At 37.9% G+C, this 18,610-nt stretch overlaps 2 non-coding genes and 1 pseudogene across 2 annotated transcripts; 2 read left to right on the top strand and 1 right to left on the bottom strand.

Moving 5' to 3' along the window:
* The first annotated feature begins 13,122 nt into the window (after positions 1-13,122).
* On the top strand, positions 13,123-13,241 carry LOC115229901. The gene has a single exon (XR_003883373.1). It is a non-coding gene; the product is annotated as a 5S ribosomal RNA (ribosomal RNA).
* A 734-nt stretch (positions 13,242-13,975) lies between these two features.
* Positions 13,976-14,094, bottom strand: LOC115229902. Its single transcript, XR_003883374.1, has one exon. It is a non-coding gene; the product is annotated as a 5S ribosomal RNA (ribosomal RNA).
* A 2,173-nt stretch (positions 14,095-16,267) lies between these two features.
* Positions 16,268-16,386, top strand: LOC115229903 (annotated as a pseudogene).
* Positions 16,387-18,610: the final 2,224 nt, after the last annotated feature.

Below are 18,610 nucleotides of genomic sequence, written 5' to 3'. Positions count from 1 at the left end.
TTCTTCTTCTTCTTCTTCTTCTCTTCTTCTTCTTCTTCTTCTTCTTCTTCTTCTTCTTCTTCCCTCATGATCTCTATACTAATTATTCATCCTCTAACCATAATTCTATCTATTTTTTTGTTTTCCCCTGTTATAAGCAAAAAAAATTGTCTTCCTCGCATCTTTCTTGAGTGTGTGCGTGATTGACTGAGCGAGAAAGACAGAGAGAGAGAGAGAGAGAGACAGAGAGAGAGAGACAAAGAGAGTGATGTGTGTTGTCGGAATGAGAGAGAAAGTGTATGTTACTGTGTGTGTGAGACAGAGAGAGAGAGAAACAGAGAGAGACAGAGAGAGATACCATAAATTTTATTTGCTTTTTCTCGCATCTTTTTTTGGTGTGTGAGAGAGAGGGGTGTTACGCTATCACACACACACACACACACACACACATACACACTCTCTCTCTCTCTCTCACTCTCTCTCTTTCAGTTAATCACTCACTCCAAAAAGATGCGAGGGAAAATAAATTTAAAAAATGTACGCTGTCACTCTCCCTCTCTCCCTCACAAACACACACACACACACATCAGCACACACCTTCTCTCTCTCTCACACACACACTTTCTATCTCACATCCCACCATCAACATATACACATGTCCCTGTCATTTTCTCTCTTTTTCACTTTATGCTAACGTCAAATTAAATGTACATTTCCAGTTCAAAAAAACAAATAAAATTTTTTTACGGAATTTACCGAACGCTGTACCTTAACAGCTGATAGATCATTGACAACTCTGTGACTCAAAACAAAGATTAGCCTTCACTGAAACTTATCTCCTGCCATAAAATCTTCAATGATATAATGATACCAGAAATAAGTCACTGCTTTAATCCCCCACTCAAGAAAACCTACCATCCAACGAGATGAATACTTCAAACGGCACGTTTTCACTCAAAACAACTACTCAAATGGAATAAAGACTACACGCATCACAACAACAGTAACACCAAGTGTGTGTTTGTGTGTGTGGTGTGTGTGTGTGTGTGTATGTGTGTATGTGTGTGTATGTGTGTGTATGTGTTTGTGTGTGTATGTGTGTGTGTGTGTATGTGTGTGTAAACTTACAATATATCCTATTGTTAAGAAAATTTTATAGAACCATTCAATAAAACTCAAATGGGATAAAGACTACACGCTTTATCCGCCTAAACAGTGCAACGGGACCCGCTTGGTAGACAAGTCCCTGACGCCCCACTTTATTGAAGCCACCATTGTTACGGGGTGCAGGAGCGGGGAAAATGTTTCATTCCAAGGATGCACCTTTATCTCTCGGGATGCCGTTTAACTTCCGCAGATCGCAGTTCCTGGTGAGGCCATGCTTCGCCATGTCCATCAACAAATCCCAAGGCCAAACACTTTCGGTAGCGGGCATCCATTTGGGAGAGCCGTGCTTTTCACATGGGCAACTTCATGTGGCCTGCTCTCGTGTGGGGAGTAGAAACGCTCTTTTTGTGTATGATCCTCAGGGCAGAACACGCAATGTTGTCTATAGTGAAGTTTTATAGACGTAGAAAGAACAAGTCATCATTGTAGCCTATGTGGTTATAAGCCGGAAGCATTGGTCGGACATATTCTCAAACGACGGCAAACATGACTCATGGACACTTCCTCTTCTTTACTGTACAATGCTGACTTCTCCAACAACAATGCTCACTTGGCTGATATCAGCGCTTGGCCAAGTTGCTCATAGAGTTAGGCTAGAAGTGCCAGGCCCCTTATTTTTTTGTTAAGTCTGTTGGTAAGTTTTCCTAAGCTACTCCAATCCGAATCCCCAATGCAAGCCTTCGAATCAACCTTCTCCAATTCAGATCTCTAATGCTACCTTATCCAATCCAAATCTTTTAGTCAACCTTCTTAACTGCAGATCTCTAATGCAAACCATTGATCCATCCTTATCCAGTACAAACCTTCGATGCAACCTTCCCCAATGCAGATCTTCGATGCAGATCTACGAGGCAACCTTTAGCTTCGATGCAGCCTTGAACGATAGTACCCCTAGGAGGAGTTAGGATTAGTCACTGCCTTTTAGAGGTTCCCGAGCCCACTTTAGTTAGTTTAGTTTAGGCTTCGGTTAAGGCTTAGTTGTGATCTGAACATAACCTCTTCTGACACAGAGGATCGAGAGCCCTTTTGGGCGTTCTATTTTCCTTGCCGGAAGGGTTCCCAACCCATGGGCCAGGGTTAGATGATGGGGGAGAAGTTTCGAAACGGCCGGCATGTGAAACCTGATCACCTCTGCCGGTCACACTCCCAGCCCAAGCGTACCCGTCATGACACTGATTCTGCAGAACTGGGTTGGGTGTGAAAACCAACTTTAAAGTATAAATATAGAGATTCTTTTTGAATCAGCAATGTTGTGTTCGGTTAAGTCCTATTTAGGGTGAAAAATCAATAAACTGATTCTTATAGGGTTTTCCATTCAATCAGGATGTAAAAGCGATAAACCAATTCCTTATAGGATTTCCCACTAAAATTGGCTACTCCCCATTTTCAACTATAACTTTTCCCAATTTTGACGTATTTTGTTGAAACCTATGCCGGTGTTACTTAGGACTCATGGGATTTTTGAATGCTTTAAGTGCTCCAAAAAAAAAAAAAAAACAATCGATGAGTGGAAAAATCGATAAACCGATTCCTTGTGGGATTTCCCAATCAAGTTGTCTGCAACCCATTTTCGGCCAAACGTTTACCAATATCAATGGATCTCGCTCAAATTTAACGTCGGTGTAACTTAGTTTGGTTTGAAACAAATACTTTATTAGCTTGATAATCCTAACTTAATCTCGGGCAACGCCAGGCTCTACTGCTAGCATATATATATATATATATATATATATATATATATATATATATATTCAGAGAGCGAAGGATAAGTTGCCGCCATTTTATATTTCTAATTTCGCGTAGGCGCATAGTTTGTTTTTGATTTTGTCGGCTACACGGTATAGTAGGGTCAGTTGCGCACCGTCTGTGAGAAAAATAGCGCCATGACGCAATTCACTCTCACAGAAATTTGAAAACAACATGTACTGCTTGGCATTCACGCCTGAAGCTTCAATACGAACATTTCAGTGTTTGGGTGCCAATCTGAGGACAGTGCAATCTGAAGACATGTACCGAGTGTGATAAAAATTAAACATCCATTCAACATCATGGTGTTTGGAGTGGTCATTAGTGATGGCGACGTTATGCCCCAATTCATCTTTCCACATGGCCTCAAACTCAACACGGAGGCCTACATCAAATGTCTGGAGACGGAAGGGCTGCTCTGGATGAAAAAGGTGGCTGCTGGAGACATTATGTCTGGCAACAAGACTCTGAACTATGCCACACAAGCAGGATAGACCATGCATGGCTGTCAGTCAATTTCTGCGACCACATCACCCTTAACATCTGGCCAAGTAACTCCCCAGACTGCAACCCCTTTGAGTATTATGTGTGGGGTGTACCGAAGATGAAGGCAAGAACTATGCCAGCATTTCACTAACTTAAACGAGGAGTCCGTCCAGAATAGTTGTATGCACATATATACACACGCAGCACCATGTCAAATGTCATCCACACTCATACATGCGTACACACGCACGCACGCACATACAAACACACACACGCGCACACACACGCACACACAACTCCATGACAACCACACACACTTGACAAACAGACACCATCTGACCAAATACTACAGACACACAGACACATCTATTCACACCACATGTATATGTATGCACGCACACATACACGCAGAGACACACATATTCACCTCATCCTAACCCCAAAATCATTGATGCTTGAAGGAGAGCCAAAAAAAGAAAAAAACGGGTACATCTTTTTCAATTCCACATTTCTGCTAAAACGGACAGGTCAGTAAACAACCTCGCCACTTCATTAATGTAAATCTTAATGTAAATTTTTTTGAATTCATAATATTCTGTACTGAACTTTTTTTTATAATTCCTCCTGGAAATTACCCTGAGATGTATAATATATTTGTTTTTATCTTTTCTGCCCATTTTTTCAATGAGCTTGTTAAACCTCTTTATATTCTCATCATACTGTTGTACTTTTTTACGTCCTTAACATGTCCCTGTTACCAAAGACTGTATATATACATGTAATGTAGCAATTTGCAACAACCAATAATTAACGCAACCAAACTTCCATATGTTACTTTTGACAATCTTTTTCCAAAGAGTGAAACCGGTTAAGTAAATAAACATCTTTTAAATTGCATTTTCAAGCCTTCTTTCGTATATATATATATATATATATAAAGAATTTTTTTCTGCGAGCAGATCTGATTTTGATTCGTTAAAAAATTGATGACGTTTTTCTTCCGTGGTCAAGCTTGTCGTTCTGCTTGGTTGGTTTCCTTACAGGATACAGTTAAGGGTCTTTTCCTTGTATTCGTTGAAGTTTGGTTTTGATTGGTTTGGAATTATGTGACGTCAGTGAACAGTGCCAGTGAACCCACCACTATTGCTGCTACGATCAACAGTCCTCTACTACTAACCCCAACCACCACCAAGGAAGCCAAAATTACGACCAACTACTACGACCAACAATCACTACTGTTGCTACCATTGGAACACAAGGTAAAAAAAAGAGGTTCCTTTTGATACCAGCAAGAAACAATAATGGACTTCTTCACTACACTCAACAGTAATATATATATATATATATATATATATACAAATTAGTAAATAAATGGCACAACTAAGTACCGATATTTACTGGAAATAGCGAACGTAAAATTACGACGCTAATGTGTAGCTTCACCGCGTATGTATTAGTAAAAATGCGTGTGTGCAACAAAATAGAGAAAAAAAACCGTCTTACCTCCAGGGAGAACATCTGAAAGATGAAACACCCGGAAAATGGATAATGTGGTACCTGCAGGTTTCAGGTTTTGCAAGATATGTCTCTCACCCATATTTGCTTTACCTTCTTCAGCCAAACATATACCAAGACGAAACTACGATGTTACCACATAAATACTAACACACTCGACTGAAATACGGAACGCTAACAGTACGAGAAACGGTGAAATATATATATATATATATATATACATATAGTGAAGGTGCGTGACTTAGTGGTTAAAGCATTCGGTTCACGATTGTAAGGTCGTGAGTTCAATTCCTGGCGACGCATTGTGTCCTTGAGCAAGACACTTTATTTCACGTTGCTCCAGTCCATTCAGCTGGCAAAAATGAGTTGCACCTGTATTTCAAAGGGCTGGCCTTGTCACACTCTTTGTCACGCTGAATCTCCCTGAGAACTACGTTAGGGGTACACGTCTCTGTGGATTGCTCAGTCACTTGCACGTTAATTTCACGAGCAAACTGCTCCATATATATATATATAGGAACACATCATCGGTTACGACGACAAGGGTCACAGCTGATACTATCAACGGAACACTTTGCTCGTGAAAACTGTATATATATATATATATAATAGAAATATTAAAATAACTAAGTCTCTCTAAAAGAGAACAGCGGCAGCGTTCCCGGAAAATAATAGTTATCGCCATACTAATATGGCATTCTTATAAAAATAAGAAAAAAGCTGTCCGCTTATTAGCTCCATGAGGCCATCGCCTTAAATTAGCTATTTGATACACAAACTGTATCCATATAACCTTCGAACAAGGGAGGTCAGTCGCTCCACACTACTTGACCGGCAGCTACAGACGCGTTTCGGGGTATTGCCCCTTTTCAATGCAGCGTAGCCAGCCAGTAGGTGTCGCTTCCGACAATCTCTGTTCGATGGTTTTATTTACCTAGTTTCGGTGGAATACATCCACTTGTTTTCAATAATAGAAATATTAAAATAACTAAGTCTCTCTAAAAGAGAACAGTATGGGGGTAGAGACATTAAAAAATCAAATGCAAAGGTTATTTGAGAACGTACGTTTCAAGATTAGTCAAAATCGACACTTCTATCATCAGCTCAGAACTCCCTGGTTTGGATTTGAAAACACTGAAAGTGGGAGCATACCCTTTCGGCTTGTTATCGCTTTGAAGATCTGCTCGAAACTAACAGTGCCAACAAACTCAAATATGCAAGTAGTGTGGAGCGACTGACCTCCCTTGTTCGAAGGTTATATGGATACAGTTTGTGTATCAAATAGCTAACTTAAGGCGATGGCCTCATGGAGCTAATAGCGGACAGCTTTTTTCTTATTTTTATAAGAATGCCATATTAGTATGGCGATAACTATTATATATATATATGTATATATATATATATATATATATATATATAATATATATATTATATATATATATATATATATATATATACATATACAGGGTGCGGTAAATAAACTGTCGTCTAAATTACACAAAAATGAAAATAGCGCTGACACCTTATTTTAATAAAATCATTTTAATAAAATCGCCATTGGCTGTAACCACAGCCTCCAGACGACTTCGGAATCTCATGCGACTCTTCTGGGCGGTCTTCCTGTTTAAGTTGGTGAAATCTGCCAAAGTCCTTGCCTTCAGTTCATCTTTGGCGTTACAAGGAGTTTTGTTGGTCACTCGCTCAACTGCAACCCACACATAATACTCAAAGGGGTTGCAGTCTGGGGAGTTATTTGGCCAGATGTTAAGGGTGATGTGGTCGCAGAAATTGACTGACAGCCATGCATAGTCTATCCTGCTTGTGTGGCATAGTGCAGAGTCTTGTTGCCAGACATAAGGTCTTCCACCAGTCACCCTTTTCATCCAGAGCAGCCCTACCGTCTCCGGACATTTGATGTAGGCCTCCGTGTTGAGTCTCAGGCTGTGTGGGAAGATGAATGGAGGCATAACGTCACCATCACTAGTGATCACTCCAAACACCATGATGTTGACTGGATGTTTAATTTTTACCACTCTCGGTACATGCTTTGGAGAGACGGCAAGTAAACAGTTGTTCTGTGTCTTCATCATCTGATCCTGACAAATTTTTCTCCTCTGCGGAAAACCAATGCATGTTCGGTCGGAGGGGATACTTCAGTTTGTTCAAAGGCTTCGTAACGCAATTTTTCCTATTGTCCTTGATGGCTTGGGATAAAAATTGGCCCATTTTCATCTTGTATGAGGAATACCGAATGTCTTCATGCAATATCTGCCTGATAAGAAACTCAAGAATTCCTATGTCCCTGGCAATGGACCTGATTGACTTGCAGAGATCGCTGTGAATCATGGCCTGGAACTCACCAGCAAATTCAGGAGTTATTCTCTTACCAGAAGCATTAGAGTGAGTTTTCCGAGCTGCCATACCTTCGAAATCCCCATTAGATTCATTCAACTCTTTTCGAATCCACTGTACTGTCCTCAGATTAACACCCAAACACTCTTATATGTCCGTATTGGAGCTTCCGGTGCGAATACCTAGCAGTACAGCATGTCGTTCCCAAATTTTTGGCAGAGGGATTGCGTCATGATGCTGTTTTTCTCACAGAGGGTGCCACCTGACCCTTATATTCATTGTAGTTGACAAAATTAAAAACAAACAATGTGCACGCGCGAAATTATCAGATTACAATAATTTACCCATACCACTCTCTCTCTCTCTCTCTCTCTCTCTCTCTCTATATATATATATATATATATATATATAATTTCGCGCGTGCACATTATATATAAAATACATGAAAATACATGGAATCGTAGGCGTGCCTTTGTAGCAAGAAGCTTGCTTCTCATCTAAATGTTTCTGTGTTCAGTCCCAGTCACTTCTACTTTAGCCAACACAAGTATGTACGTATGTATGTATGTATGTATGTATGTATGCATGTATGTATGTATGTATGTATGTATGTATGTATGTATGTATGTATGTATGTATGTATGCATGTACGTATGCATGTATGTATGTATGTATGTATGTATGCATGTTTGCATGTACGTATGTACGTATGTATGTATGTATGTATGTATGTATGTATGTATGTATGTATGTATCCAAATATATATGTATGTGTTTTTGTGTGTTTGTCTCCCCACCACGGCTTGACAAGGTTAAGGTTTTTCAGAGGTACAGCCTCCGAAAAATCCCCTGCGTATTATACTCAACGGCGGACTATACTCGAGGATTTACGGTATATATATATAATGTGACCTCGTGTGTACCGTTGGCGATTTTTTTCCTATGTCTTCCCTTCTCCTATGTTTCCGATGAAGAGCTCCGCTCGAAACGTTAAACCCTCCTTCTTTCCTGAGCGTCCAATAATACTATATTTGTTCCGCGTCCTCGCGTTATTGTGTTTTTTTTTGTGCTTTCTTGTTTGGATTAACTTTATATATATATATATATATATATATATATATATATATAAATGAAGTAAGGAACAAAATCCTTGAAAGCTGTATTAAACATCCAAGTCCGACGGTTCAGTCTAAGCAAAGAATATATAAAAAACTATATATTCAATATTGGTTTAATGTATAAATTAAGTATAAGGAAAGGAAAAAAAATTATGCCCGTCAATTAACAAGTAACATAGTTGGGGCTGTTTATAAATTGCTGTTGAAACATTTCAATAAAAAAGTAGGTACTATGAGATTTTGAATCTGAAGTCCATTAAGGTTGCTTTTTCGGTTTCTCGGAATTAATCTCAGATTACTTCTATTAATGAAAAGAAATTATCTGGTTTTATCTTCGTGATAGCTCAGTTAATGTTAGCGAGATCAATTCCATGGATGCTAATAGCCAGAGTAGTAGTGATGGTTGTGATTCTAATATAAGTTTTAATAATAATGAAGAGGATAGCTTTTTGCTTAATAATAATTCAATTGTTGACAGCTCAAGTAGGGTAGAAATTCTCTTTGTGAATGTATAAACAAAGAAAATTGTTTATTTGGAAATTTTTGTAAACGTAGAGAAGTAGTTTATCAAGCCAAAGACATTTCTGAGGGTAATGATTACATTTATATTGGTTCTTCTGCTAATTATATTAGGAAAAGTGTTTCGAATCATTACCATTCCTTTGGGAACAGAAATAGTGCTTCTTCTACTAGTCTTAGTAATTTCATCTGGAATCTTAAAGATGATAAAAAAACGTTCTTTATTGAATGGAGCATTTTAGGGACGGCTCCGGCTTATAAGATTGGTAATGGATTTGTGAATTTTATAAAATTTTTTATAAAATATTTTTATAAAATTTTTTACATAGGCGCAGGAGTGGCTGTGTGGTAAGTAGCTTGCTAACCAACCACATGGTTCCGGGTTAAGTCCCACTGCGTGGCATCTTGGGCAAGTGTCTTCTGCTATAGCCTCGGGCCGACCAATGCCTTGTGGGTGGATTTGGTAGACAGAAACTGAAAGAAGCCTGTCGTATATATGTATGTATATATATATATATATATATATATATATATATATATGTGTGTGTGTGTGTGTGTGTGTGTGTGGTGTGTGTGTGTGTGTGTGTTTGTGTGTTTGTGTGTTTGTCCCCCTAGCATTGCTTGACAACCGATGCTGGTGTGTTTACGTCCCCGTCACTTAGCGGTTCGGCAAAAGAGACCGATAGAATAAGTACTGGGCTTACAACGAATAAGTCCCGGGGTCGAATTGGTCGACTAAAGGCACTGCTCCAGCATGGCCGCAGTCAAATGACTGAAACAAGTAAAAGAGTAAAAGAGAAAGAGAGTATATATATTTTATGTTTTAAATTTATGTATATATTTATTTATATATATAGATAATTGTTTATGTTTGTGGGGTGTGTATGTAAGTATGCATATGTATATGTTTTTGTGTGTGTATGTATATATTTATATATATATAAATTCAGGATGAATACTTGATAAATGTAAGCACCTGTATAAAGCTCCAAACATGTGTACCGCAACATCCTTTGTGTCCTGTTTTTCATCTTATTTCATTTGATACATACATACATATATATATATATTATATATATATATATATATATATATATATATATATACATATATATATATATATAAATGCATTTATATGCATGTCTATATATGTGTGTATATATATATATATATAATATATATATATATATTCTCTTTTACTCTTTTACTTGTTTCAGTCATTTGACTGTGGCCATGCTGGAGCACCGCCTTTAGTCGAGCAAATCGACCCCGGGACTCACTCTTTGTAAGATCTGTACTTATTCTATCGGTCTCCTTTGCCGAACCGCTAAGTTACGGGGACGTAAACACACAAGCAATGCTAGGGGGACAAACACAGACACACAAAACACACACATACATATATATACATATATACAACAGGCTTCTTTCAGTTTCCGTCTACCAAATCCACTCACAAGGCATTGGTCGGCCCGGGGCTATAGCAGAAGACACTTGCCCAAGATGCCACGCAGTGGGACTGAACCCGGAACCATGTGGTTGGTTAGCAAGCTACTTACCACACAGCCACTCCTATATATATATGTATATATATATGTATATATATATATATATGTATATATTTATTTCTTAGTTTGGTTTAATTTGTAATGTAATGTAATATAAGTTTTTATTTTAATTTTTTATTTCAAATTTCAATTTAAATCTTAAATTTTTAGAGGTTCAATTTAGGTTTACCTGATATTGTGAGAATTTTTTTTTTCCTGCGATTATTTGTTTTGATTTATTTATTTATTTATATCGAAGGGAAAGTACTGATTTACTCGAAGGTAGCCTTTTGTAAATAAATGAATTCCTTTTTATTTTCGAACCCATTCATTCCAATAATGAATTCCCGAAGAAAAGGTGTATTTTTATTTCAAAATGGATATTTCATTCGTTTTGTTTTAGAATTAATTATACAAACACATCAGCACCGGTTATCAATCGATGGTGGGGGAACAAACACAGGCAGAAAGGCACACATAAACATAAATACATACATATATATATATATTATATATATATATATATATATATAGGAGACCAAAGTGTATTTATACCGCTATAGCTATATAAAAAGGAATACTAAAAATGGGACAAGAACGCAAAACATCCAGACAGACGATACAAAAAAAACCCACCGAATAACCCGTCCTTGCTTTTTGTTTTTTTTTTGTATCGTCTGTCCAGATGATTTGTTGTCCTTTCTTGTATCATCTGTCTGGATGTTTTGCGTTCTTGTCCCATTTTTGGTATTCCTTTATATATATATATCAGTTAACAAACAGGGGTTGTGTTGCTCTATATAAATATATCAAGGGTTGAACAAAAAGAACACAACAAAGAGAAAAAAATTAGACGAAAACATAGCCAACGGAAAATTCGGCAAAAACATGAAACACTGAAAATTCGCAGCTGATTTCTTCGTCGGTCAATGTCCAAGATATTCCAGTCGTATCTCTCTCTGTTGCTAAAAATGACTGCTAAATATTTCTCATATCAGACCTTAAATTTTTAGAAAACCATACATTGGATATAATACTTTCGGGCGGGCATTAAATCTTTATGGCTAACGTCGTGGTTGGAGATCAATGTTTTGCATAATAGAATTACTTGTTCAAGGTTGCTTTCCGGCTAAACAGTAACAACAATACCAACAATATTCAACAAATACTGTAAAATACGGCTGTAACTAGTTTCTTAGAAACAGTATTAGTTCTCAAACATGAAAATGAACTTTGTTTTCTTGATTAAACTGAATGTGTGAAAAGATACTTAGTGTGCATTATAACGCTCTGAGCTTGAGTGATTTATTGGCTTTAAGTGAAACAGACATATATGCATAGATACATACATATTTATATATACACATATATACATAAATAAATGTAAACATAACCTAGACAACGACAATGCTGTCTACGTATATTAGTTGTAAACAACTTGCAGATAAAATTGCTGACAGTCATATGTCATGCATACGGGACACTAGCAGGCATATCAGGTCATCAGGAGAGAATGCACACTGTTTTGAGGCCTTCCTCTCACTGGTATTATTGCACATTGGCCCCATTCACTGAGATTAGGCCAGGTCGAATTGCAGGTCCTCATTCAAAATACGCCTTAGCGATCGATTGGCGATGCCAAATTCAATGGAATTCTTCTGAGCAGAGCGAATCACACTCCGTATCAAAGCTTGTCTGATGCATTCCACATTTTCCGGGGTGGCACCCTCACCAGTTTCCTATTCATTAGTGCACCTCTTGTACGAAGTGCATTTATCCAACATAAGATTGTGTTACAGTGGAAACAGCCTGATTTTGGTAAATGTTGAAGTAGCGACAAAACTCACGCTCAACTGATATGAGAGACTCGATATTTTTCAAGTAACTATCGCAGGCAAACATGCAAAACTCTATCGTCCACAGCGCCATGGTATCACCTGAAAAGAAAACGAAAGGGCTACGACACAACGAACCAAATTTTGCAATGTAAACACTATTTTGTAACAATTTTCACATTTTTACACTACTTTTCTTCTACCAGCTCACTATTGCATCGACTAAGCAATCTTTCTTTTATTCTAACTCCCATAGTACACAAGTAGCGGCAACCCTCACGCTTACTCACTCTCTCGCTTTCAGATTTCACTTTGTCGCCGACAATTTTATCAATAGGCCTTCACTGTCGCACTACACTACCCCTGCTGCTGCTATGTCCCCATCTTACCCACAAATGCTCCTCAACACAAAGTGGCACACGTCATCACAAACATTTGCTCTGGCTATCCACACCAATAGCAAATACCTAAGCATCAACAACAACAACGTCTAAAACTTAGCAAAGTTTTCGCAGCTTGCATGATTGCCGCTTTTTCAATTCACTTCCATCGACATTATGCTTGTGGAAATTACTCTCTGGCTGCATATTACTAAAGCACGCATCAAGTTTACTCACTGGTACATGATGGGACACTTGGCAACGAGCAATGTAAACAAGGTAAGTTACGAATGCTGCTAATGACAACGATCCTAATCAAATTTATGCTAGATTCAATGCAACAGGCCGGCAAAGACAAAGCCACAGATGCTGAGATGTGAGTAAAATAAAACTCTATAATACAATGCATCACTACGCAACGATTTGCTATCTTCACATGGTGTATCAAATAAAAAGGTTCTAATGACGCTGCTCTATCGTTTACGGCCATATCACTTTGAAAACACCGGTTCTCGTCCGATCACCGAAGTTAAGCAAAATCGAGCCTAGTTAGTACTTAGATGGGTAACCGCTTGGGAAGCCTAGGTGCTGTAAACATCTTTCTGTCTTTTTATTTTCGGTTTATTCTTGCAGTCTTCTCTACTTCAAGTGTATGTGTGCTTTTGCTTCGCACAAAAAATATACATATTTGCACGCACCAATTTCCATGCTTTACTCTCACTGCACTTGCAGACGTTTACTTTGCGAAATGAAATCACTGTTTACAAATGTTTACTTTGTCTTTCAGTCGTAGTGACAGCTCGCCTCAAATTTCATGCAGCTTTCACTAATTCAGCCACAGTCTTCTAGCAAACGTGTAGGTTGCACTTACCTCAGCACATTCGCCACCCTGCGGATTCCTGCTTCATGCTTAAACTTCGTTTTACCCATACATATTGACAGAGTGAATTTGATCGGCTGTCCTACTTAGTCGATTATTTTAGGAATGAACTAAATGTGCAATGAGAGGGGTTCAATCATAGCACGTAGACATGAAACAATGAACGGAGGAAGGAAGAGAAAATCTTCTCACGTATTCTGTACAACAGTCTGTAGCGATGCGAAGGGAAAAAATGTGGAAATGTTGACTGTAGCGTAGAGCATAGTGCACGCAACTGCAGCAGAGAACGGTCGACGCCTCTCGCAATAGAAGTCATTAAAATAAAGAAAAGACACGAGAAGGGAAACAAAATATAAAATCTACTGTAGAGTTACGTTGAAATTTCAGCATAGGTGGAAACTCATAAACTTTTTTAAAACAATTTAGAAAAAAAAAATTTAACAATGTACTCTGCTTACTGCACCTAGGTTTCCCAAGCGGTTACCCATCTAAGTACTGACTAGGGTCGACGTTGCTTAACTTCGGTGATCAGACGAGAACCGGTGCTTTCAACGTGATATGGCCGTAAGCGATTATCAACTCGCACTTTAGCACCTTTATTTTAATAAATGACTACATGCTAGCATTTTTTTCTCTTAATATGTAAACTCGCTTTCGACACAATCTTTACCCCTCTACACCGCTTCTCTTCTACCAGCTCACTATTGCATCGACTAAGCAATCTTTCTTTTCTTCTAACTCCCATTGTACACCACTAGCGGCTACCCTCACGCTTACTCACTCTCTCGCTTTCAGATTTCACTTTGTCGCCGACAATTTTATCAATAGGCCTTCACTGTCGCACTACACTACCCCTGCTGCTGCTATGTCCCCATATTACCCACAAATGCTCCTCACCACAACGTGGCACACGTCATCACAATCATTTGCTCTGTCTATCCACACCAATAGCAAATACCTAAGCATCATCCTTACACCACGTTCGCCACAACAACCACGTTCAACACTTAGCAAAATTTTCGCAGCTTGCGTGATTGCCGCTTTTTCAATTCACTTCCATCGACACTATGCTTGTGGAAATTACTCTCTCGCTGCATATTACTAAAGCCCGCATGAAGTTTACTCACTGGTGCATGATGGGACACTTGGCAACGAGCAATGTAAACAAGGTAAGTTACGAATGCTGCTAATGACAACAATCCTAATCAAATGTATGCTAATTTGAATGCGACAGGCCGGCAAAGACAAAGCCAACGATGCTGAGATGTGTGTAAAATAAAACGCGGTTTTATTCGGACAGATTTTCCCTTTTAAATAAATAATTTGAAACTTCGCATACTGGTAGAATGTGTCAAAAGAAAACATTAATTTCAATTAGTTTTTTTGAGAAAAACGTAATTTCTACTTTTTACGTAGTTTAATTCTTCGAATTTTAACCAATCGTATTCTCTGTTTTGACCTCAATTCACTTGCTGTGTTATTCATCCTTTTCAGTCTTCTGTTTTCTGTCTTCAAAGGCTTGTTTATTTCAATGTTATCCCTGACTTACGGACCGATTACCTGTGTGTGTGTGTTTTTGTTGTGTATGTGTGTGCGTGTGTGTATTTTTTTTGTTTGTGTGTGTGATTGTTGTGTATGTGTGTGTGTTTTTTTGTTGTGTATGTGGCTGAATTAGTGAAAGCTGGTTGAACCTTGAGGCGAGCGGTGGCTACGACTGAAAGACAAAATAAACATTGGTAAACAGTGATTTCATTTGGCAAAATAGAGCTGCGCAAGTGCAGTGAGAGTAAAGCATGGAAATTGGTGCGTGCAAATATGTATAATTTTTGTTCGAAGTGAAAGCAGACATGCACTTGAAGTGGAGAAGACTGCAAGAATAAATCGAAAATAAAGAGAGAGAAAGACGTTTACAGCACCTAGGTTTCCCAAGCGGTCACCCATCTAAGTACTAACTAGGCTCGAATTTGCTTAACTTCATTGATGTGATATGGCCGTAAACGATAGAGCCGAGTCATTAGAACGTTTTTATTTGATATACCATGTGAAGATAGCAAATCTGTGGCTTTGTCTTTGCTTGCCTGTCGCATTCAAATTAGCATACATTTGATTAGGATTGTTGTCATTAGCAGCATTCGTTACTTACCTTGCTTACATTGCTCGCTGCCAAGTGTCCAATTATGCACCAGTGAGTAAACTTGATGCGAGTTTTAGCAATATGCAGCGAGAGAGTAGTTTCCACAAGCATAATGTCGACGGAAGTGAATTGAAAAAGCGTCAATCACGCAAGCTGCGATAATTTTGCTAAGTGTTGGACGTTGTTGTTTTGACGAGCGTCGTGTTAGGATGATGCTCAGGTATTTGCTATTGGTGTGGATAGCCAGAGCAAATGTTTGTGATGACGTGTGCGACGTTGTGTTGAGGAGCATTTGTGGGTAAGATGGGGACGTAGCAGCAGCAAGGGTAGTGTGGTGCGACAGTGAAGGCCTATTGATCAAATTGTCAGCGGCAAAGTGAAATCTGAAAGCGAGAGAGTGAGTAAGCGTGAGGGTAGCCGCTAGTGGTGAACAATGGGAGTTAGAATAAAAGAAAGATTGCTTAGTCGATGCAATAGTGAGCTGGTAGAAGAAAAGCAGTGTAGAGACGTAAAGATTGTGACGAAAGCAAGTTTACATTGTAAGAGAATATAAATGTTAGCATTTAGTCGTTTATTAGAATAAAGTTGTTAAACTTCGAGCTGACAATTGCTTACGGCCATATCACGTTGAAAGCACCGGTTCTCGTCCGGTTACCGAAGTTAGGCAACGTCGAGCCTAGTCATTACTTAGATGGGTGACCGCTTCGGAAACCTTGGTGCCGTAAGCATAGCACATTGATTTTTTTTTTTTTTAAATTGTTTTAAAAAAGTTTCCACCTATGCTGAAATTTCAAAGTAACTCTACAGTAGATTTTTATATTTTGTTTCCCTTTTTCTGTCTTTTCTTTATTTTAATGACTTCTATTGCGAGAGGCGTCGACCGTTCTCTGCTGCAGTTGCGTGCACTATGCTCTACGCTACAGTCAACATTTCCACATTTTTTCCCTTCGCATCGCTACAGCCTGTTGCACAGAATATTTGAGAAGATTTTCTCTTCCTTCCTCGGTTGATTCCTTCATGTCTACCTGCTAAGATTTTACGCCTCTCATTGTAAATCTTGATTTTTGTTAAAAAGTCTTTTAATTTGGTTGCTTGGCGTCAGCTATATATTTTTTCTGATTTTGTCATTAGTTTGTTCATTTTTGATGACTGTTTAAGAACTGGGAGACATCTTTTAGTAGTATTGAGAATGTCATAGGTTTTGGGATTGTGTGTGAAGACAAAGAGTATGCTTATGAAATCATTTCTTTTTTTATGTGTTTGTTTTCTTCTGAGTTCTGTAGTTAGGACGTGTGTTTATGTGTGTACACAGTGTAAAAACTAAATACATGTTTGTGTGTGTGTGTGACCATATTGGTATGTAGACTTGTTGACATGTACGTTTGCTATTAACAGGGTTTTGTGACCCCGCTTCACCCTAAAACAGCCACACAAAAAAATACAATTCCTTTATTCTTGATCTACTAAATACTCCTTCCCTTTTTTATATACACGCATTTGTGTATGTACGTATGCATGTATATATGTATGTATGTATATATTTATGTATGTATGTATGTATGTATGTATGTATGTATGTATGTATGTATGTATGCATGCATGCATGCATGCATGTATGTATGTATGCATGTATAGTTTGGAAAAACTCGAAATTCTCTTCGTTGAGATTTTTTTAAAAATCTAGTTTTTTCTTACTTCTCTCCATTTCCACGCTACTACTTCTTCTCAATATAGATAGCGAGTCGTCTTTATATAATTCCCGAGCCTCTCCTCTTACAAAATCCAGGAAGCAGGATTTTATCTGAGACAGTGAATATATTCTACCTACATCCGTTACCTGTGCCGAATCATTTGACCCCCATTGTTACATCAACACGTTCTTCCCTATCCGACCAAGTCCAAAGTTTACCTCCCATTTCTATTACGGTGTTCCGAGCCGCTAATATTAAATCTATTTCCTCTCTAATTAAATCGGAGATACATTTCGCAAATGAAAGCGCCTTGTTCAAACCTAATAGGTTTATGAAGCATAGTACGATATATCTAGTAGTATGAATTTAGTATGAATATATACATACATACATTCATACATACATACATACATACATACATACATACATACATACATACATACATACATACCACTTGTTAGTACATTACTTCTTAATACAACTTGTTAGTACAACCACAGCGTTGATCACTTAGAGGGATTTTAGAAATAGCATTTTTGCGAAATCAGCGTCAGTATGTCACTTGAAACTATATATATTGTGAGCAGAAGCCAGATACTGCGACCTCTAACAGACGAGGCTGGATAACTGGTCCCATGCCTAGACGATGGTAGGGGGTCACTTCCCTGCTCGCAATATCTTGGATTCAGGTGTGCATCGTTAACCACCTAGGGGAGATATCCTCTTGAGGTTAAAAAATCGCAGTAAAGTATGTTCGAACAGACAGCCATGCTATAGTGGCTACGATTACTACTTATATATATATATATATATGCATATATGTGTGTATGTGCATATATATGTATTCAATGTATGTACATATATATGTATGCATATGTTTACATATATATGTATGTGCATATATATATATGTGTGTGTGTACATATATATATATTTATATATATATGTATATATATATATATGTATATATGTATGTATATATATGTATGCATATATGTATATGTATGTACGTACATATATATATATATGTATATATGTATATATGTGTATATATATGTATATATATATGCGTGTATATATATATGTATATATATATGCACTTAGATACATACGTATGTAACCTAAATATTTACAATGGTATGTCTGTCTGTATATTCATATGTAGGTAACTGTACACCATAACATTGCAGGTATTTAGGCTATGTATATACATAGCCTAAATACATACAATATACATACGATGCATAGACGCAGGAGTGGG

The sequence above is a fragment of the Octopus sinensis genome, unplaced genomic scaffold (genome assembly GCF_006345805.1).
Source record: "Octopus sinensis unplaced genomic scaffold, ASM634580v1 Contig13781, whole genome shotgun sequence".
Lineage (NCBI taxonomy): Eukaryota > Metazoa > Mollusca > Cephalopoda > Octopoda > Octopodidae > Octopus > Octopus sinensis.
The sequence above is the reverse complement of the archived record's forward strand: the minus strand, read 5'-3'. Positions and strand labels throughout refer to the sequence as shown.